We start from the raw sequence: 21,782 nt of genomic DNA on the forward strand, positions 1-21,782 counted from the left end.
TTACAGCCAGATGGCACTATAAAGACCTTTCAAGAACTGGAGCAGGAATTCCACTTCCAAAATCACATTTATTTGCCTTTTAGCAATTATATCATTACATCCATTCTTTGGCAAAGGCTCACTTTATAGATGAGGTACAGGAATAATTAACTACTTTATATACCTTTGACTCTCAGTGAAAAGTAGCTAAATGTCACAGTATCAGAGGGCTTCATCCACAATGCCATCAAAATCTGAGATCTATTTCAGACAATGCTTTGTTGTGGGAAATACAATACAAATTCCTTTTGCGATTTACATGTTTCTCCAAGGCGAACATATATTGCCAGCCTTCAAAAGCATGACTGTTGTCCTAAATGTGGACAAGTAGGAGCAATGCTCGGACACATGTACTGGCATTGTCCAGGGGAGCAACAATTTTGGAAGCAAGTGGTGAGCTTTATAATGCAACATGGAAACGGAAGGTGAGGTGCCATCTACCGATGTTGTTTGACAAAACAGTATTGCTGCACCCACCTCAAAGGGCCTACAAAATTTTATGTGTAAAGACATTTTAATGGTGAAGAAAGTTATTGTACTGGATTGGATAACCCCAGATGAGCTTTCTTTAATATTGTGACCCTCCCAGATGATGTGGATAAGTACAGTGCCAAGGATATAACATCTGTTAAAAGGATTCAGTTTCAACAGATGTGGAAGCCTTTTCGGAACACCCTCACACCTTGTGCCTCCAGTAGAATGTTGAATTCTCCATGATTAATATTTTTTTACTGATGCTAGTTTGCCAGATGATTAACTTGAACTATCCAGGAATTAGTAGAAGTGGATAAAGAGGAGGGGAGGGACGGAGAAATGAAAAAGTTATAACAGAGGAGGAATATGTCAGTTTACTGTGCTTTATACTACTGCTTGTTTTCATCTAAGTTGACTGATAAGACTATAGCAATAATGTAATATTGGAATGGTTATGATCCAATTTTCCTCCAATAAATATGATTGAAATGTAAAGTTGCAAGGGCAAGGAGGCACCTGTCTGAAGTTTCACTGGGATCATCCAATAGCTTTGCACCAGCTTTGTTTAGCACTCTCAGCCATGCTTCATTTAATAAAGTTCTTGCTTTAGCCAGGGCCAGTGTTAGTCTTGCAGAAACTGGGGAGGAGGCCCCAAAGCCTGCCTTTAGCTTATGCTTCTCTCAGCTTTAGGCAGGTTTGGGCCCTTCTGTGGCATGAGATCCCAAAGCAAATGACCTGGTTACCACCCCCTGTCAATCCTGCCAGCTCTGAGGGTGCCAGAGCATCCTCAATATTCTTTCCAGCACCGCTTAGACATCAGAGCTGAATTCTTAAGTAGGTAGAGCTGCAGAGGAAAGCAGGAAAAAAAGGCTTTGTTTATGTATCTACTGCTCTTGCCTCCACCTGCAGCCCATTGGTCAGACATTCCTTAGTTAGTAAGCTACAAAGGAAGCTGGACCAGTAGCTCTTAGGAGACACCATTGGTCAGACATTCCTTAGCAAGCCAAAAGGCTGCAGGGGAAAGTAGGACTGAAGGTTGGTGTCTCCTAAGCTTTTAGTCCTGCCCCCTCTGCAGTTTATTGGCTGGCTAAAGAATATCTGAGCAATGGGTTAATAGCAGGGAGCAAAGAAGAAGAGTTGTAGTGTTGGTTAGAGACTCTTCTTGCCTTTGGTCTACCATAGTGAGGGGGGAAAGTGGTGAGGAAGGCACTAGAAAAGGAATGAGGAAGGAAATTGTAGACACAGGCATTGAGAGCTGGAAGGCATGGGTTGTGAGAACATAAGAGCATAAGCAGTGCCTCTGCTGGGTCAGACCAGAGGTCCATTGTGCCCAGGAGTCCACTCACGTGATGGCCCATCAGGTCCAGGACCTGTATAGTAATCCTCTATCTATACCCTTCTATCCCCTTTTCCTTCAGGAAACCATCCAATCCCTTCTTGAACCCCAATACCGTACTCTGTCCTATCACACCCTCTGGAAGCGCATTCCAGGTGTCCACTACCCTTTGGGTGAAGAAGAACCTCCTAGCATTGGTTCTGAATCTGTCCCCTCTTACTTTTTCTGAATGCCCTCGTTCTTATAGTTTTCGAAAGTTTGAAGAATCTGTCCCTCTCCACTTTCTCTATGCCCTTCATGATCTTGTAAGTCTCTATCATGTCCCTTCTAAGTCTCCACTTTTCCAGGGAAAAGAGCCCTAGTTTCTCTAATTTTTCAGCGTATGAAAGGTTTTCCATACCTTTTATCAATCACGTCACTCTTTTCTGAACCTTCTCGAGTAACGCCATATCCTTCTTAAGGTACAGCGACCAATATTGGATGCAGTACTCCAGATGCAGGTGCACCATCGCCCGATACAAAGGCAGGATAACCTCTTTCGTTCTGGCTGTAATACTTTTCTTGATAATACCTAGCATTCTATTCGCCTTCTTTGAGGCCACTGCGCACTGTGCCGACGGCTTCATTGCCTTGTCCACTATTACCCCCAAGTCCTTTTCTAGGGCACTTTCACCCATTACCAGCCCTCCCATCATATAGCTGTACTTCGGGTTTTTGTTTCCTACACGCAAGACTTTACATTTCTCTACATTAAACTTCATCTGCCATCTCGTCGCCCACTCTTCTAGTTTGTTCAGGTCCCTTTGTAAGTCTTCACAGTCCTCTTTTGTCCCAACTCCACTAAATAGTTTGGTGTCATCTGCAAATTTTATTACTTCGCACTTCGTCCCTGTTTCAAGATCATTTATAAATACATTGAACAGCAGCGGTCCGAGTACCAACCCCTGTGGAACACTACTCGTGACCCTCCTCCAGTCAGAGTAGTGGCCCTTCACTCCTACCCTTTGCTTCCTACCCGCCATCCAATTTTTGATCCATCATGTATGTCTCCTTCCACCCCATGGTTCTTCAGTTTCCATAGCAGACGTTCATGGGGTACCTTGACAAAGGCTTTTTGGAAATCTATGGAGTCCCTTTTGTCCATTTGTTTATTAATTCCTTCGAAGAAGTGCAATAAGTTTGTTAGGCACGATCTTCCCTTGCAGAATCCATGTTGGCTTGTTTTCATCAGTTTATTCCTTTCTAGATGCTCATCGATGCTGTCTTTTATCAGCGCTTCCGCCATCTTCCCCGGAACCAAAGTCAAACTTACCGATCTGTAGTTCCCCAGGTCACCTCTCGATCCTTTTTTAAAGATGGGCGTAACATTAGCTATCTTCCAATCCTCCGGGATCACGCCTGTTTTCAGGGATAGATTACAAACCTGCTGTAGTAGTTACGCTATTTCCTCTATTTTAGTTCTTTCGATACCCTAGGGTGGATTCCGTCCGGGCCTGGAGATTTGTCAGTTTTTAATCTATCTGCTTATCTATGTTTTCAAGGCTTACCTCTATAGATGTAAATTTTTCTGCTTGATCTCCTTTGAAGATTTTTTCAGGTTCCGGCACGTTAAATGTGTCCTCTTTTGTAAATACTGACGAAAAGAACATGTTTAGTCTATCCACCACTTCTTTTTCCTCCTTTCCTTTTTCCTCCTTACCACTCCTTTCCTATCTCCGTCATCCAGCGGTCCCACCTCCTCCCTTGCTGGCTGCTTCCCTTTAACATATCTGAAGAACGGTTTGAAATTTCGTGCTTCCCTGGCTAGCCTCTTTTCATATTCTCTTTTTGCTCTTCTAACCACGAGGTGACATTCTTTTTGATGCTTCCTGTGCTCTTTCCAGTTCTCCCCGGTTTTGTCCTTTTTCCATTTCCGGATTGAATGTTTCTTATCTCCTATCACTTTCTTCACTTCTTTAGTTATCCACGCCGGGTCTTTTGTTTGGCTCTTTTTGCATCCTTTTCTAAATTTGGGGATATACAGATTTTGTGCCTGTTCACCGTGTCCTTGAATAAAGACCAGGCTTGCTCTACAGTCTGCGATTTCGATGAGCTGTTTCTAAGTTTCTTCCTTACTATTACTCTCATTGCTTCGTAGTTTCCTTTTTTGAAGTTAAAAGTTGTCACTGTGGTTCTCTTTCCCTTCGATATTCCTACTTCAACTTTGAACTTAATCATATTGTGATCGCTGTTTCCCAATGGTCTCACCACTTCCACTTTCTTTGCAGGTCCTCTTAGCCCATTAAGGATTAGATCCAGAGTGGCATTCCCTTTCGTCGATTCTCTGACAAGCTGCTCCATGAAGCAGTCCTGCATAGCCTCCAGAAATCCAGTCTCCCTAGCGCATTGTGAGTTTCCAAGACTCCAGTCTATCCCGGGATAGTTGAAGTCTCCCATAACAATTGTGTTACCGTTTTTGCATTCTCGCTTTAATTCGGCTTTCATGTCTTCATCATTTGCTTCGGTTTGCCAAGGTGGACGATAGTACAAGCCCATCTTTATCTCGGGCCCTTTCCTTCCTGGTATTTTAACCCATAGTGATTCCAGTTTGTTGGTTGTTGCTGCTGTGTACACTCTGGTCGAGTGTATGTTTTCCTTTATGTATAGGGCTATTCCTCCTCCTTTCTGGCCTGACCTGTCTTCGCGATAGAGTTTGTACCCCGGCAGTGCTATGTTCCATTTGTTTTCTTCATTCCACCATGTTTCAGAGACCCCAATGATGTTTAGGTTCTCTTTTTTGGCCATGACTTCTAATTCTCCCATTTTATTCCTTAGGCATTAGTATACATGCAATTTAAATCCTGGTATTTTTCTGTCTTCCTTTTCTTTTCCTGTGCTACGATCTTTATTTTCTTTTCCTGTGCTACGATCATCTTGTCATCTTCTTCTTGATCTGTCAACTCTTGTTTTTTGCCTGTTGTGTCTTCCCAGCATTTTTCCCACTCAGTTTCCTCATGGGATACCTTATTCTGAATCGTCGACACTTGGTCGACTGTCGGCTTTCCCCTTCTTCTTAGTTTAAAGCCTGCTCTATTCTTCTCCTGACGTTGTTTGCTAGAAGTCTAGCTCCCACTGCGCTCAGGTGCAGTCCTTCTCTCCTGAAGAACTTGCTCTTGCCCCAAAACATTGTCCAGTTCCTCACGAAGTGGAACCCCTCTTCCTCACACCATCTCCTCATCCATGCATTTATTGACTGTAGTTCCGTCTGCCTCTTCACATCTGCCCTCGACACTGGTAGGATCTCTGAAAACGCTATCTTCTTAGTCCTCATCTTCAACTTCCTTCCCAGAATCTTGAACTGTTCGATCAGTGCATTTCTACTGTAGTCCTTCCTGCTGACATCATTTGTCCCGATGTGGATCATCACTGTAGTCTCTTCCGCCTCTGCTCCTTCTAGGATCTTTTCAATTTTGTTGACGATGTCTTTTGCTCTCGCTCCTGGGAGGCAGGTCACTAGTCGATCATCTCTTCCTCCTGCTATGTGGCTATCTACTTGCCTTAGGATTGAGTCTCCCACTAGGATCGCAGACTTTCCCTTCTTCAGTTTTCGCTCCGGTCTATGTCCTCGGTGTACTTCGCTGCTTCCTCTTCTAGGTATCGGCAAGACCATGCCTCCCCTTCCTGCGTGATTCCTCTGTGGGTTTCTTCCTTGGAGTCATCTTCCTCTAGTTCTCCATTCCATGTGGCTGAGGCTGAGGGAAGAAATATGGACTGTAAAAGAGAGAACAGAGTTGAAGTGCATATAAGCTGGGGGAAAGCATGGGCTGTGATAGCAAGATAATTGGTTGAGGAATGTACTGAAGAAAAATAAACAGATGAGGATTGGGAGAGGAACTGGGGGAGAGAAATTAAGGGAAAGTGAAAAAAAAATTGAAATAAAAGTGTAGTGCAGATTATGGACTGAGGGACTGGTTGCAGAAAAGTATTTTAGAAGGCCTGAATAAAGAGAGTTGTATGATGCTGACAATCTGTGAGGGGGAGGAGAGAGTGGCAGGACCCTAACTTTTGATTTGTCCACATTGCCTGCCCTGCTCTTATCATTTAGATACAGAGTGGTAGTTCCCTACCATATGACTTAGTTTTTGTTTGCTGGGTGAGAGGAAACTTGTAGTGCATTTTCAGTTCAGCACCCCCATCATTTTCAAAAGTTGGCTCCTATGGTCCTTGCACTGTGTTCAGCCCTCCCAGTCATGTTCTCTGCTTAGCTCCTACCCTTCTAGATTTTACCTTATATATGTATATTTAATTTTCCCTGTGGTCTAATGAATAGAATAATAATCCAGCAAGTCATTTATTTTGCAGTTGATTTACACAAAAATTTACTCCCTCCAGAATTTATTTTATGCCTTAAATGTATAATAATTTTTCCCACTGGCACTGTTTGGTTTTTTTTTTCCAGTCACAGTCACAGTCAAAACCCATTTTTGTTCTAATTGCTTTTCAGTGAAACTCAGCCCTCTTTGAGCCGCTCATTTTGCAGGGTCTTCCTTAAGAGGCGGGCTCCAGCCGCTCGGCGAGGGGAGGGCGGTTTCTTCTTAGCCCTACAGTTACTGGGGAAGCTTTGGGACATCGCCGCAGCAACAAGCCGAGGGGCTCGAGCGCCCGTGTGTCCCGACCTGGTAAGTTCCGGCATCCGCTTCTGCTCTATACCTGCGGGGGAGGGGGAGACCATCCCAGCATCTACTTTTCCACACCCTCTGGTGCACTTTGGCTCGAGCCGAGTTGAGCAGGTGCCTCTCTCCCTTACACTTACGTCCGGGGATAGTGCGCGTGCAGACTGGCGCGTGGTGGCTGCTCCTCGCGGTCTCCTGAGGTGGCCCGGCCTAATCTGTAATTAAGGCAAAGAAGGGCGCGAAGGCTGCTTGTTTTCCAGCAGCGAGTCGCTGGCAAATGTTTGTACTGCCGATGTTCTGTTGTCTTAACTTGCAAGAATGGGTTGAAGCGCGGCGCAGCAGGAACCCTGTTTTCCTCCAGTAATTGGTTCGGTTGACAGACGAGCCCGGTATGACTTTTGTTTTTCTTTCCTCGCTGCTTTGTCTTCTCGGCGAAGAAAGGGAAAGTTGTATTTGTCTCCCTGCTTCGTCCGGAGCGCTTTTCCCTCATTAGCGTCTCCGGAGTTTGTTCTCTTTTGGCAGCAAAGTTTTGAACCTTTTCTGGCTCTGAGTTGTTGATCGGAGACAAGGGAGGGAAGAAACTTTGGTAAATGAGTGTGCGTGTGTGTGTTCTCCACAGAACATTTTGCAAAGCAGCTGCTTAAAAAAAAAAAAAAAAAAAAAATCTTATTTCAGTAATGTTGATAAGAAACAATGACCAGGGGGATTAATTCCAAGTTATTAAACCATGGGCTGTGAGCTGTGTCGGCCATCTCAGAGGACAGAGATAAGAGGGGAGGAACTTAAAAGAATACCGGAATGCTGCGTTTATGTAGGGTAGGAATAAGCGCAATAAAGGCGTTTTATTCAAGATCGTTAACCCCCCTCCCCCCCAAAAAAAAAAAAAAATCCTCGTACCTGATATTGTCCTGCAATAAACCAATGCTTTCCTCGGCTATTGTTTTGTACGTCTTTGCATGGCAGAGCCAAAAAGTTGATGAAAAGCATGTGAAAGAAGCAGGCATTAATTACATGGGCAGCAAGGTGTAGATCTGGTAGGTTGGTGACTTGGTTTACTTTGCAGTGGGGTTACTTAGCCTGAGTCTATAGCAGGGGTAGGGAACCCGGGTCCTCGAGAGCCGTATTCCAGTCGGGTTTTCAAGATTTCCCCAATGAATATGCATGAGATCTATTTGCATGCACTGCTTTCAATGCATATTCATTGGGGAAATCCTGAAAACCCGACTGGAATAGGCTCTGAAGACCGGAGTTCCCTACCCCTGGTCTATAGGGTCATGCCTGCCTTTTTTTGTTTTTTTTCTTTAGTAAGTGAGCAGTGTAGAAACCTCCCTGCTACACAATACATTTAAAGGTTATTAAGTGAAACTGAATGTTAAGGCTGTGTCTAATGTGGTGTTTTGACACTAGGCTGTGGCGGTGGCAAAGGATGCAGTGCCCAGCTGTTTGCAGAGTTCCCAGGTGGGAGACGATCCTGTTGTCCTAGGTTTGTTCAAGCCTCTGGATGCTGTGGTGCTTGATATCTGCAGTTATTCTGGTGTTTTGTTTGTTGTGTGTTAATTCTATTTTTATTATTCGGGGTGGCACCCATGAAGAAAATGTTTGAAGTTGGCATAAAAATGCCTTCTTTTTTTTTTGGTTTGGGCACAGCGGCTGACGTTTTTAATTTCAGATGATTACCTGTTTGGAGGCTGTGGAGGTTTTCTTTAACTCTAGTGAAAATAGGTTCCGAGATCCTATTTGCTATTTAGCATGAAGGTGTGAGGATTATGGCATTGCCAGGAAAGAGTTGATGACAGGAGAGTCCCCTGGGTAAGTGCTTGGATAGCTGTTGTTAACCCTTTGTGCACATTTCGTATGGAGACTTGCACACAATGAAAGATCGTCATGGGGGTTTCTTGGGGGGGAGTAATTTACTGTCATAAAAGCTCACTGAAACTGAAGAATCGTTTGTTCTGATGTTTGGGTACTGTACATCTAACATTTGGTTTAGTTAAAAGCAACCCCTTGAAAACAGAGAAATCTGACTTTGTAAATATAATCTTCCAAGCTAATTTTTGTATGCTTTATCCAGATGCTGGTCATTTGTGGGCTTGAATTCAAAGGCTGTTAATAGCCTGTGGTAAAAAAAAAAAAAAAAAGAAAACAGAGAGAAGTATAAGGAAAGTACTGTACATGGAAATGAAGAATAAGGATTGGTCAACTTTTAGATAATGCAATTGTCAGTTATGAGGATATTCTTCAGTGTTTTGGAAATTTATTCCTGAACCGAACTTTCTTAATTCTCTATTTGTAATATTTTAGAATGTTTCTAGGGGAACACACTTAAAAGGAAATAGCATTGATTACATACAACATAAGATATAACCTTGAAATGTATGGTTTTTATTATCTCCAATAATTAATTAAATACTTAAGAGAACCTGATTACTATTCAATGTATTGTAAATTGCTTTGGGTGAATATCTTCATGAAAAAGTGGTTAATAAATCGAAATAAATAAATAAAATAATTAATTGTGTAGCACATGCCAGATGAGTATTGTGCTGTGCAGTTACTAAGAAATAGAACAGTTTTCACATTGCTCACAGAGCTGCACAATTTGCAGGTTTGTTTGTTGTTGTTTTTTTAAATCTGTGGCCCTGCATGAATTTTCACTCTCACTTTGAAAATCACATAAGAAAAAAGTAGTCACTTGCATCTTTCATGGGTACTTATTTTCAAACCTGAAAATACAAAATGTATGTGTGTTATTACAATCCCCAACCAAAGTGAGGTACAAACAAAAGTCCAAGGAAACCAGTTCCAGAGGTCAATCATATTTCCTGACAAAGCAACACTGACCCCTCCACTCCCCTACCCTTTACGAAGCCACATTAGGCTTTTTTTTTATCGTTGGCCACAGCAGTATTAGCTCTGGCGCTCATAGGAATTCTATGAGCATTGGAGCTCATACCACTGTGGTGGGTGATAAAAAAGCCTAATGCAGCTTCATAAAAGGAGCCCTAAAATAGTGCAACAAGAAGTGTGACCAGACACTAGCTGTGTTTCAGCAATGCTGTGTTTATCAAAGATCCAATCCTCTATACATACATGATGTACATAGAAACTGAAAAATAAAAATACATGTTAGTGATTATGCGATTACATGGATATGTAATTTAATACATAAATATATACAGTAAATTGATTAAATATGGTTTGAAGGGTAAAAATATATTGTTAAAGCATAGACAAGCATGCAAAATAAAAGCAGATTACATTCAAATAGTGTATTAAAATAGGATATTAAGTAGCCGAAATGGGTTCATAAAATAAGAATATTAACATATCAACATACAACATCCCAAGTAATATAAATAAATTGAGAAACACATGGCATAGTGCAGGTCCAAAGTGTTAATTGTATCATTGGATGTTATTTATTGAGGAAGCTTTCTGCATACCTATAGAGCTTAACTTCCAATCTAAAATAAGACTCAAATTAATATACCGCTGCACAAAAATTTGCTTATTGCTTCACTGCTAGAAGTGTGGAGGCAAAACCAAAAGTGGAAAGAGGAAACAAAGAGAGAGCACACATTAGCATCATTGCAAACACCTAAAGCATCATCATTAAAACTACTAAAATGAACATAAAACTATCAGATCTAACATTAAAAAGCTGTGCCTAATACACAATCCATAAAACAATGAAATATTCTGAGCTGTCAGTTAAAAATTTGGGTGATCCTGGTGAGAAAGCCTACAAAGATTTTAGACATTCTTGCCATAAGTTTTAACACAATTTTTTTTTTTTTACTTTAAATATTTTTATTAGCATAAAACCACACAACATTTACCATAACAGCAATTTAAACAGTTCCTCTGATTTTAGGTTTTTGTTCCCACATCCCCTTGTAGCTTGAGAAGCCTTTGAGAAAATTGTATTTTTGTGGTCTGCCCATGAAAGTTCCCTAGTGGTTGCATGAGCTTGAAGGTAAGAAGCGGTAACAAACGGTAGAACAGGATGGTATTAACAGAAAAATAAACCCAAACAAACAAGTTGACATGCACAACCGAGTTGACATGCAAATGATCTGATCGATCACTGTAAGAGCGATTTAAACGCATGCGCAGACTATTCCTGTTGGTTCATGCTGCAATGTGTGCATGCGCCTGTTGTACGCCAGTCATAGGCGTAGTTTATTTGTGCATGTTGAAGGCGTCGGCCACAAAGCATTGTTGTAAAATGCAATATAAGTTTCCAAGTTTATTAGTTTTTAATATCCCGACCATCAAACAAATGTCTGGCCGGTTAACAATAAAATTTAGAGAGGCTGATTAAAAAAAAAGAAAAAAAAAAAGCATGGAGTGAACATAAATGACAAAGACTAAACAGACTAGAGAGTGAGGGTAAGAGGGGGAGGAGGGGAAAAGTTACATAATTTAGATGAAAAAGGAGAAAGTGGGGTGGGGATGGAACGAGAGGGATAAGGGCGCTTTGTTGAAGCAAATACTTACTCAAAGTAAGAAAAAGAAAAGAAGGAATGCCAGTAGAGATTTCCCTTCTTTTGGGAGCTGTTCGAAGTAGCTGTTCAAAGCTGTTGGACAGAGCTGTTCTAAGGAGCTGTTGAAAGAAGTTCGAAGGTAGTGTTGGAAGGAGATATTGAAAACTGTTGGATGGCGCTGTTTTCAAAGCAAGCAGTGAGGCGGCATTTATGCTTTTTCGTTCTGTTTCCTGTTTGCCACTATTTTCTTATTGGTTTTATAGTATAACTTTAATACAGATTCTGTTACTTTCAGAGCTGAAGAACCAGCAAGGATCGTGGGCGACTGGTCTTCACCAATTGCTTTTTTGGATCGGTAAACCCAATCGCTATTTCTTCTACTGGCAGAAGCCATTATCCCAGGACAAGCAGGCAGCATATTCTCAACATATGGGTGGCGCCAATTACGGAGCCCTGATGCGGACAGCTTCATAAGCAGACTTGTTTGAAGAACTTTTGGAAAGTTTGCGACTGCCGCACCGCGCATGCACGAGTGCCTTCCCGCCCGACGTAGGGTGTGCATCTCCTCTGTTCTAAGTTTTCCGCGGAGCTGAGAAGCCCTCGTTTCAAGGTTCTGCATGAGAGTTTTAACTCATGCCTTCTCTCACCGCGGCTCATGTATTCTTTTTTTTTCTACAGGGTCGTTGTGTTCCACGCAAAAAAAAAAAAAAAGGAATTTATTTTTTTTTCATCATGTAACAGCGGGGCCTACTCCGTGGCCTCAGCCTGCGGGTTTTGATTTGGCCGTGACTGTTTTTCATTCCATGTCATGGCCGGTCACGGGGTTCAAGATGTGTAGCCAGTGTCAACGCACGATCTCCATCACTGACCCACATAAGTGGTGTGTGCAGTGTTTGGGATTGAATCATCATCTGGAGTCATGCGCCTGCTGTGCTACATTTCAGAATTGGGCCCTCAGACGACGTCGAGTTCAAATTGAAAAGATCTTCGGGGCTATGAATCTTCCATCTGCCAAACCCTTGACCCTGATATCGATCTTGACCTCAACTCTTGTCCTCCACGGTCACTGCGTTCTCGGTGGCCATGCATCGTCTGGCCTGGTTACGCACTGTGGACATGGATCCAAACCTGCAAGATCGACTGGTCAACATTCCATGTCAGGGAAATGAGATGTTTGATGACTCCATTGAGGCAACCACAAAGCGCTTGTCTGAGCATGAGAAATTGTTTGCCTCTCTAGTTAGGCCGAAGCCTTCCATTGCTAAGAGTTATAGGCCTCCTCCATCTTATCAGAGGAGTTATCCTCAGAAGTCAGCACCTTATTCAAGGCCGCCTCCTAAGAAACAACAACGGCAGCGTAAATCTCAGGCTGCTGCTGCGCCCAAGTCCACTCAGCCTTTTTGACCATCTAACACAGAGCATAACATCAATCTTTCTGCCTCTGCTTCCCCTCTTTCCATCGGAGGTCGTCTCCATCATTTTTATCAACAATGGGAACTAATTACATCCGACCTCTGGGTCCTCACAATAATCAGGGAGGGTTACTCTCTTCAATTTCTTCAGGTTTCACCAGATCTCCCCCCAAGAGAGTGTCCTTCCAATTCATCGCAGCTCACCCTTCTTCTTCAGGAAGCTCAAGCTCTGCTTCATCTCCGTGCCAATGAGGAAGTTCCTCTGGAACAGCAGAGTATGGGGTTTTACTCCTGTTACTTCCTCATCTCGAAGAAGACGGGAGATCTATGACCTATATTGGACCTCAGAACTCTCAACAAATTTCTTGTCAAAGAAAAATTTCAGATGTTGTTTCATATTCTCATACAACTTTGTCACAAAGTGTTGCCCCTCACTTCACTCTCAATTAGACACATGATGGTTCTCTTGGGTCACATGGCCTCTACAGTTCACGTGACTCCTTTTGCCAGACTTCACCTCAGAATTCCTCAGTGGACCCTGGCTTCTCAATGGGTGCAGGCTTCCAATGCTCTCTCTCAGCACATTACACTGACTCCTTAGTTCAGTCTCTCCACTGGTGGATGCTTTCTTCCAATCTCTCCAGAGGTTTACTGTTTCAAACACCCCCTTATCAGAAGGTCCTCGCGACATATTCCTCAACCTATGCTTGGGGGGCTCATCTCAATGGTCTCTGTACTCAAGGCCATTGGTCCATCACAGATCGTTGGAGTCACATAAATCTGTTGGAATTAAGAGTGATTTTCAATGCTCTCAAAGCTTTTCAGCATCTTCTTCATGATCAAGTAGTCCTCATTCGTACAGACAATCGAGTAGCCATGTACTATGTCAACAAGCAAGAAGGAACAGGATCCCTTCCCCTTTGCAATGAAGCTCAGAAGGTTTGGAATTGGGCAATTTTTCACATCTTTCTGAAAGCGGTCTACATTCAAGGAGAGAAAAACTTTCTGGCGGACAAATTGAGTCATCTTCTACAGCCTCACGAATGGACACTTAATTCGTCACCTCTCCATCGCATTTTTTCTCAGTGGGGAACTCCTCAAAAAGTTCTCTTTGCATCTCCCCACAACAACAAGCTACCTCAGTTTTGCTCCAGGATATACTCTCCCCACCGCCTCAAGGCAGATGCCTTTCTTATGGAATGGACAAACAAATTTCTGTATGCGTTTCCTCCATTCCCTCTAATTCTCAAGACACTCGTCAAATTCAAACGTGAACATGCCACCATGATTCTGATAGCTCCTCGGTGGCCCAAACAACTGTGGTTCTCCTTTCTATTTCAACTCAGCAGCAGGGAGCCACTTCTTCTACCAGTTTTTCCATCTCTGCTTACACAGAGTCAGGGTTCTCTTCTTCATCCCAACCTCCAGTCTCTGTACCTGTACCTTTCAATGTAACTGCCAATCTATAGTTTTCTCAATCTGTACAGGACGTTTTAGAGGCTTCCAGGAAACCTACCACTAGACAATGTTACAACCAGAAATGGGCTAGGTTTTCTACTTGGTGCGCTCTTCATCACAAGGAGCCTCAATCTACCTCCTTGTCTTCAGTTCTGGATTACCTGTTGCATTTATCTCAATCAGACCTCAGATCAACATCCATTAGAATTCATCTTAGTGCAATTGCTGCTTTCCATCAGCCACTAGAGGGGAAGCCCCTCTCTGCTCATCCTGTGGTTTCCCGATTTATGAAAGGACTTTTCAATGTCAAACCACCCCTCAAACTGCCTCCAGTGGTTTGGGATCTCAATGTGGCTCTTGCTAGATTGATGAAGCTTCCATTTGAACTAATGTCTACGGCTCATCTGAAATATCTCACTTGGAATGTGGTTGTCCTTATTGCTCTCACGTCTGCTTGCAGAGTCAGTGAGCTACAAGCTTTAGTAGTAGACCCTCCCTTCACAGTATTCCATCATGACAAGGTGGTCCTTCGTACTCATCCTAAATTCTTACCAAAAGTTGTTTCAGAATTTCATCTAAATCAATCCATTGTACTTCCAGTGTTTTTTCCAAAGACTCATTCCCACCCGTGAGAAACAGCTCTTCATACTCTGGACTGCAAGCGTGCTTTGACTTTCTATTTACAACGGACTAAGCCACATAGATCTTCTCCTCAACTTTTTTGTCTCCTTCGATCCAAACAAGTTGGGGCATCCAGTGTCTAAAAGAACCATCTCCAACTGGTTGGCTGCTTCCATCTCATTCTGCTATGCTCAGGCTGGACTGCATCTAGAGGGTCGAGTCACAGCCCATAAAGTTAGAGCCATGGTGGCATCTGTAGCTTGCCTTAGATCTACTCCTATTGAGGAAATCTGCAAAGCTGCCACTTGGTCCTCGGTTCATACATTCACCTCTCATTATTTTCTGGATTCTTTTTCCAGATGGGATGGCCACTTAGGCCAGGCAGTTTTACAAAATGTATTCTCCTGAATTGCCAACACTCCCACCATCCCATTCTGGTTAGCTTGGTGGTCACCCATATGTTGAGAATATGCTACTTGCTTTTCCTGGGATAAAGCACAGTTGCTTATGTAACAGATGTTATCCAGGGACAGCAGGCAGATATTCTCACAACCCACCCACCTCCCCTGGTTGGCTTCATAGTTAGCTATCTGAACTGAGGAGACGCGCACCCTACGTTGGGCGGGAAGGCACTTGCAAACTTTCCAAAAGTTCTTCAAGCAAGTCTGCTTGTGAAGCTATCTGCACTGGGGCTCCGTGGTTGAGGTCACCCATATGTTCAGAATATCTGCCTGCTGTCCCTGGATAACACCTGTTACGGTAACTGTGCTTTTTGTGCATCGTTCACTCGCCTAGTTTGCATGGCATTTCAATACTAATTAACTCATTTGCATGCTCGGATCAGAGAATGAGTGATCACTCATATAAATTCATGGCCAGCAGTTTTATGCATCGGGTCGGGAAATCTGATCGATTGCAAAACTGGTCAAACTGATTTAGCGACAATCGTTAGGCAATCAGTCAGTTTTTAGTGCATCCCCTAGTTAGTCTTTAGTTTCTATCCCTGGTGGTGATCGGTTGATGAATTCTAGAATATACCATTGTAGCCCAGCTCTTCAGGGGAGAGCCCCACAAATAGTTCAGTTCATTTACTTTACTGACAGCGACACGGTAATTCTATAAAAGGGTTTCCTATTTTTAGGTGTCAAGAAGGGGCCTATTTGGAGTCTATTCTATAAAGGAATTCTCCTATAAATGTCCAGCTTACCTCATTTGTAATCCACCTACAACTGCAAGGTTAAGGTGGAATTACAATCAATAATATAATGTAACGTAGGTGCCTTTTTTTCCTTTATAGACCACTAGTGTATCATTCATTTACGGTATTAGGGGGAGCCACTTACATCATCCATAGAGCCTGTGTAAAAGCTTGTGCCTAGATTATTAAAAAAAATAAATAAATCTTGTGTAAATTATAGAATCGTTATGGAGGGGGTAAGTAAATTAAATACATTGTGACATTGCTTTTTTCATTCCAGCTTGTTAGTTTTCAGTTCTGAGTCTGTTTAATTTATGCATTTAACTGTGTGCCCCACTCAGACTCTGCCCATATGTACTTCTACCTTCAGACTATATGTGCCATCACATTTAGGTGCTATTTTATTGAATAGCACATAGCCAGAATATTGGCAGATGTCCACATATGCTCACATCCGCACATATACAGTATGGGGCTCATAAAACAAAAAAATGTCTAAAAAGTGGCCTAAATGGGTACTTGGACGATCAAAAAGCCTGATCGTCCAAGTACCCATAACCAAAGCTGGTTTTAGACGTATCTAAAACTAGCTTAGGCCTTTCCCCTGCCTCTAAATGCACAGAGCGAAAAGAGTTGTTTTTAGAGGCGGGGGAAGGGCAGGAGGGGGGGGCGGGAGGGGGGCTGATCTACACATAGCCGTAAAGCAGGTATAACCAAAGGTTTAGGCAGGCAAGTCAAAACAGGTAAAAGTGCCGAAAAAGGGGCCGCTGACCTGATCGCAGCTACCGTGATCAGCTCAGCGGCCCCAGCAACCTGCCTACCCCCTACCACAATGATCGCGGCAGTAGAGATGCTCATCTCTCCTGCCATGATTGTGATCGCCCACCTCCCCGAACCACGACACTTTGGGGTGAGGATTGCGGCAGGGCATCTTCCCTGCCGCGATTCGGGGGAGTGGGCGATCAGCATTGCGGCAGGAGATATGAATCATCTCTCCTGCCGCGATTCACCCCCCCCCCCCAGCAACGATCGGGGCAGGAAGGAGCCCAAGACCTGCCCCAGCGATACCACGACCGGGAGCCCAAGCCCTCCTGCCCCAGCAAAACTGCGACCTTCCCGACACGATCAGGGCAGGAGGGAGCCCAAGCCCTCCTGCCTGGCGAAACCCCCTACCCCCTCTAAGATAAGGGCAGAAGGGATCCCAGGCCCTCCTGTCCTCGTCGGCCCCCCGAACCCTGTGGACCCTCCTACCCGTATCTTAGAGGGGGTGGGGGGTTTTGCCAGGGTAGGAGGGCTTGGGCTCCCTCCTGCCCCGATTGTGTCGGGAAGGTTGTGGTTTCACTTGAGCTCCCTCTTGCCCTAATCATGTCGGGAGGGTCGCAGTTTCGCCGGGGCAGGAGGGCTTGGGCTCCCTCCTGGTCCAATCGTGTCGGGAAGGTCGCGGCTCGCCTGGGTAGGAGGGCTTGGGATCCCGCCTACCCGATTCAATCAGGGGGGGGGGTGGATCGCGGCAGGAGAGATTGGCTATCTCTCCTGCTGCAATTGTTGCTGGGGATGGGGGGTGGATTCTGTAACCGATGTTCTTTTTACAGCCACCAGTTACAGAATCCAGCTTTTAGGCGAAGGACTGGCCCCTCCTTCACCTGAAAGGTCTGGTTCTGGGTATTTGGGACTTAGGCTTTTTTATGTTTGATAATGTGTTGCAAATGTAGACGTAGTGGTAGTGGTATGGCCACTGCTGAATGTAGAGGTAGGCCATTAAAACAAACAAACCCAAAAACATCCTTTTGGATGTTTTTTTTGAGAATGGACATTTTCCCTGCTTCTACTTTCAGCGTTTAGGGCCTAGGCTAAAAGGGAACTTAGACGTTTTTATTTTATTATGCCCCTCCACGTCAGTGTTCTGGCTATATACTTATATCCTTAGCACCTAAATATTTGTGCCTTCCTTATAGAATTGCCTCCACTATGTCCTTAGTTGAAAAAATGCAGGACCCCAGAGGCAGGCAGAGCTCAGAAGTCTCAGTTCTTGGATGAGACAGTGGTATAAGACAGACACCGTTATGTTTTGAACAATAAGGTGTTGAACAATATTTTCAGGAAGGGAAAGTCTATTCTAAAAGGATGGGCTCCACTTTAACCAGGGCAGAACCCCACTGCTTGTGCTACCATTTAAAATGAGAGCTGCATTGCCATTGGTGGCCATAAGAATCCAGGCCAAGATGTCCATAGAACATGAGCTCATTAGGAGGGAAAGAGGGGATCAAGTGGGAAAGGTTTTGTTTCTGTTACGGTTTATTGCATTGATAATCTATATTTTGTTTCTCAAATTCAAAGTGTAATAAAAATGTTAACAGAGAAAATAAATAACAGAATACCTTTATAAATCAAAATACAAATCTTACCCCCTCCTTTTATTAAGCTGTGTTAGCAATTTTTACTTCTGGCCGTAAAAGTTCCGACGCTCATAGGAATTCTAAAAAAACAAATAAAAATTGTCAAAATGAAAACATCTTTCTAAAAAAATTATTAATTAAGGAAGATGCTCAGTATAAACATTCATATCATCTATGCTCACTGGTAAGGGAAAATTAAATATAACATGATTGCATCCACAATATAACAGCCAAAGCATAAATAAAAGGTATTTATCTTATGTTCATTAATTTCCATAGGATCTACTACCAAGAGCTTTCCAAACGTGACCAGAGTGTCCAAACACCAAAACCCCAAAATCAATAAATTCTTTTTTTTTTTTATTTCAATAATTTTATTGAATATTATAAATAATATACAAAAAGCAGTTCAAGTACATAAAGATTGAATAAAAAAAAATAGTGATGTATAAACAAGAGAAACCATAATTGCATTCATTTGCATATAACAGATTAGTAAGAAGAATTCAATGTATTTGAAACTGCTAAGAAAAGAAATAGAAAGGATAGATGAAGCAGAGATGATGAAATAAAAGAAAAAAAAAAAAAAAAAAACAACAATTTAAAAAAAGAGAGATAGAGAAAGAGAGAGAGAGAGAGAGTGGCAGAAGTGTCTACGAGGCAGAGTGACCAAGGTGATTTATTTCGCACCAAATTTGTAGAGAAACGGGATATCATATTCTTTTCATATGCATATGATTCGAATTTGTGGTACATGCTCAAAGAGTTCCACCAAAAGGTGTAGTCTAGTAGTGTGGATGACTTCCAATTTTTCAAAATGTGCATAAGAGCTGTCACAAACATGGTGTCAATGAGTTTAGGAGGACAGTTTGATAGTGCAAAACAAGGATGTTGAGAACGAAGGATTATAATGTCCATGGAAATATCTTCTGAACATTTGGTAATAGATTTTATAGTGTCCCATATACGAATCCAAAAGGAATGAACCATAATGCAGTGAAGAAGCATGTGATCAAGAGTTCCAGGCTCTTTCAAACAGTTCCAGCAAGTAGGATCTTGTTTCAGTTTCGCTTTCCACATTCGAAATGGAGTCCATATAGCATTCCACATAACAAAGAACATTGATTGTGAAACTCTTGCGGATAATAGAGGACGGTTTGTAGATGACCAGAAGAGTTCCCAGTCTATTTCAGAAAGTGTGGTCGTTAGGATAGAACCCCAATGGTTCATAGATTGAGGTGTAAAGGTGAAGGTGTGGTCTCTTAAGATACTATAAAAAAAAGATATCGCCTTACCTTTCAGTAAAGCCAAAGTAGACCAGTGACGAATAGTTTGTTGAGAGGTCATAAAGTCAAGGCGGATTTGAACATTAGATAGAATTCCAGTAAGCGTAAGCCATTGAGGATATGTAGAGGATGGGAGTGAGTTTACAGAACAGAAGGTATCAAATGGGACAAATGAAGTGGAGGAGATTAATTGATGAACAAACCACACACCCGCCCGCTGCCACCTCTTCCATGAAAGAGATCTACCCTTATTTTGAATTTTAGGATTATTCCAAAGGGACATGAGTGGGCCTTCAGCAACAGAGATCTCAGCAGCTGCATCTAATAGTTGAAAAGCATGTTGCGTTGCACTTAGCAAAGAATATTTTCTCAAGTGTCTAGGTATCGACACTGTAAGGAAGCAGGAGATGTGTAGTGGTGCACATAAAAAGCATTCCATTTCAAACCATGCTGGTTGATCCTAATTCTAATTCTAAAAAATGTTTAATTTTACAAATTATATCCTCAAGTGATGAAATAGTCCATCATCCTAAACTGAAGGTTCGGGAAAAGGACTGAGACTTCAATTTAGGATGATGGAATATTTCATCGCCTGAGGATACAATTTGTGGCATTATAAACATTTTTTAGCGATTGGAATTTCTTGATTTTGGTGTTTGGACACTGGACATATTTGGAAAGCTTCTGTTAATGGATCCTATGGAAATTAATGCAATAAGAGCTTCTGGTAATGGATCCTATGCAATAAGTAGAGAGTGGTCTAGTGATTAGAGCTGCTGCCTCAGCACCCAGAGGATGTAAGTTCAATTCCAGCCTGCTCTATGTGACTCTGGGCAAGTCACCCAACACTCTGTTGCCCCAGGTACCACAGTTAGATTGTGAAACTGCTAGAACAGATAGGAAAAATACTTAAAAGTATCTGATTAATGTATTGTAAAATGCTTTGGGTAAATCTTTTTATGAAAAGGCTGTTAATAAATCTAAATTAAAAAATAAATATTAATCTGAATCTCTTTGAGCCCCTGGCAGGGATTTCGTCATGTTTTTAGATTTTTGGAAAACAGTGCATATATGATGGTTGTATGCATTTTGATAGGAAGTGAGTTCCACACTTTTGCTATTTGGTAGTTTAAATGATTTATTTGCTGTGTAAATATTAGTAATATCTTAAATAATAAAATGGTAGCCCGTGCATGCGCACTCGCGCGTTCCCTGATCCCTTTTCTGTCGTGATGTGGCCGCACGAGTGCGCATGTGCGCGTATTATCTCACAACAGCCTCTCTGCTCTCCACCTAGCGCTGCTTTCAAAGGACCCGGTAAAGGACAGAGAAGGCGGCGAGCTCTGACACCAACAGCAGCGCCACTGCACACCCGCCGCCACCCCCTCCAGCAGCTCGCACGGCAGCTCCAGCATCAGTCCCCGATGATCCGTGTAGCTGCCCGCCTCGCGTGCCTGGTCGGCATTCGCCCCGCCCCCGCGAAGGGAGCCAGCTCTCCATAAAGCGTGCCGGGCACCTGCTAGCGGGGACGGCCGGGCTTACCTCCTCAAAGGGGGGATAGGGGTAGCGCCGCCTCTCACTCACCCACCGTTTCCCTTGAGCAAGGGTCTCCTGAAGCTCTTCGTTCTGCACGGGAATTCCAGGCGCCCCGAGTAACGACCGTGTCCAGCGCGAGCCTTTAACCAGCGCGGGAGAGGTGCGAGCGCAGCCCCGCCCACCCCAGCGCCGCGAGGGACTGTAACACATGTTATTTAACACCAGGTGGGATAATAAATATCATAATATATAGTATATAAAAAAAACTCTATCCCCTTCTATTGTGGGAAAAATACAGAAAACTATAAACAGGTAGAGAAAAAGACCTCACATAAATTTGTGCAACTCAACAGTACAGCAAAAGCTGAAGACAAGTAAGTTCCCTTTACATGTTCAGTTGGAGTCATTTCAAAGCTCTCCTTGCATATTGTTTTTTAAATGGAGGAAACAATATAGCAAGTTTAGACCCTTTGCTTGAAACGTGAAGGAGGAAAGAGAGCAGAAGGGGAGAGAATGGTAGGGCATGGAGTTAAGGAGGAAGGTATGGGGGGAGGAAAATACTGCACAGGGAAGTGGGGTGGGAGGGAAATGCTTCAGCACACAGAAATGGAGGGGCAGAAAAGGGGTTGATGGACAGGGGAAGAGGTGCTGATGGACAGGGGGGGCAGAAAAATGAACGCAGGCCTACTGCTGGACAGGGGGAGCAGGAAGGAGGTGATGATGGACAGGGGGAGGTAAAACAAAGGGAGAAGGGCTGCTGCTGGATAAGGTGAGCAGTGATGGGCTGGTGGAGGACACAGGGGAGGTAAAAGGAAGGGAGAATGGACAGGGGGAGCAGGCAAGGGGTGGTAGTGGACAGCCAAGGAAAAAAAAAAAGACAGACAGAA

General features: G+C 43.2%; 1 protein-coding gene across 3 annotated transcripts in view; it reads left to right on the forward strand.

The window, feature by feature from the left end:
* Positions 1-6,397: 6,397 nt before the first annotated feature.
* The window catches only part of KCNG2 (potassium voltage-gated channel modifier subfamily G member 2), a 170,981-nt gene continuing 155,596 nt past the window's right edge, over positions 6,398-21,782 (forward strand). The window contains exon 1 of one of the 3 annotated variants that reach the window (XM_033929774.1): positions 6,398-6,507. The gene's annotated coding sequence lies outside the window, so the exon portion shown is untranslated. Of the gene's footprint in view, positions 6,508-6,568; positions 6,891-21,782 lie in introns of those variants that run through there. The other 2 variants (XM_033929776.1, XM_033929775.1) reach the window with 2 other exon arrangements.

The sequence above is a fragment of the Geotrypetes seraphini genome, chromosome 2 (assembly GCF_902459505.1).
Source record: "Geotrypetes seraphini chromosome 2, aGeoSer1.1, whole genome shotgun sequence".
NCBI lineage: Eukaryota > Metazoa > Chordata > Amphibia > Gymnophiona > Dermophiidae > Geotrypetes > Geotrypetes seraphini.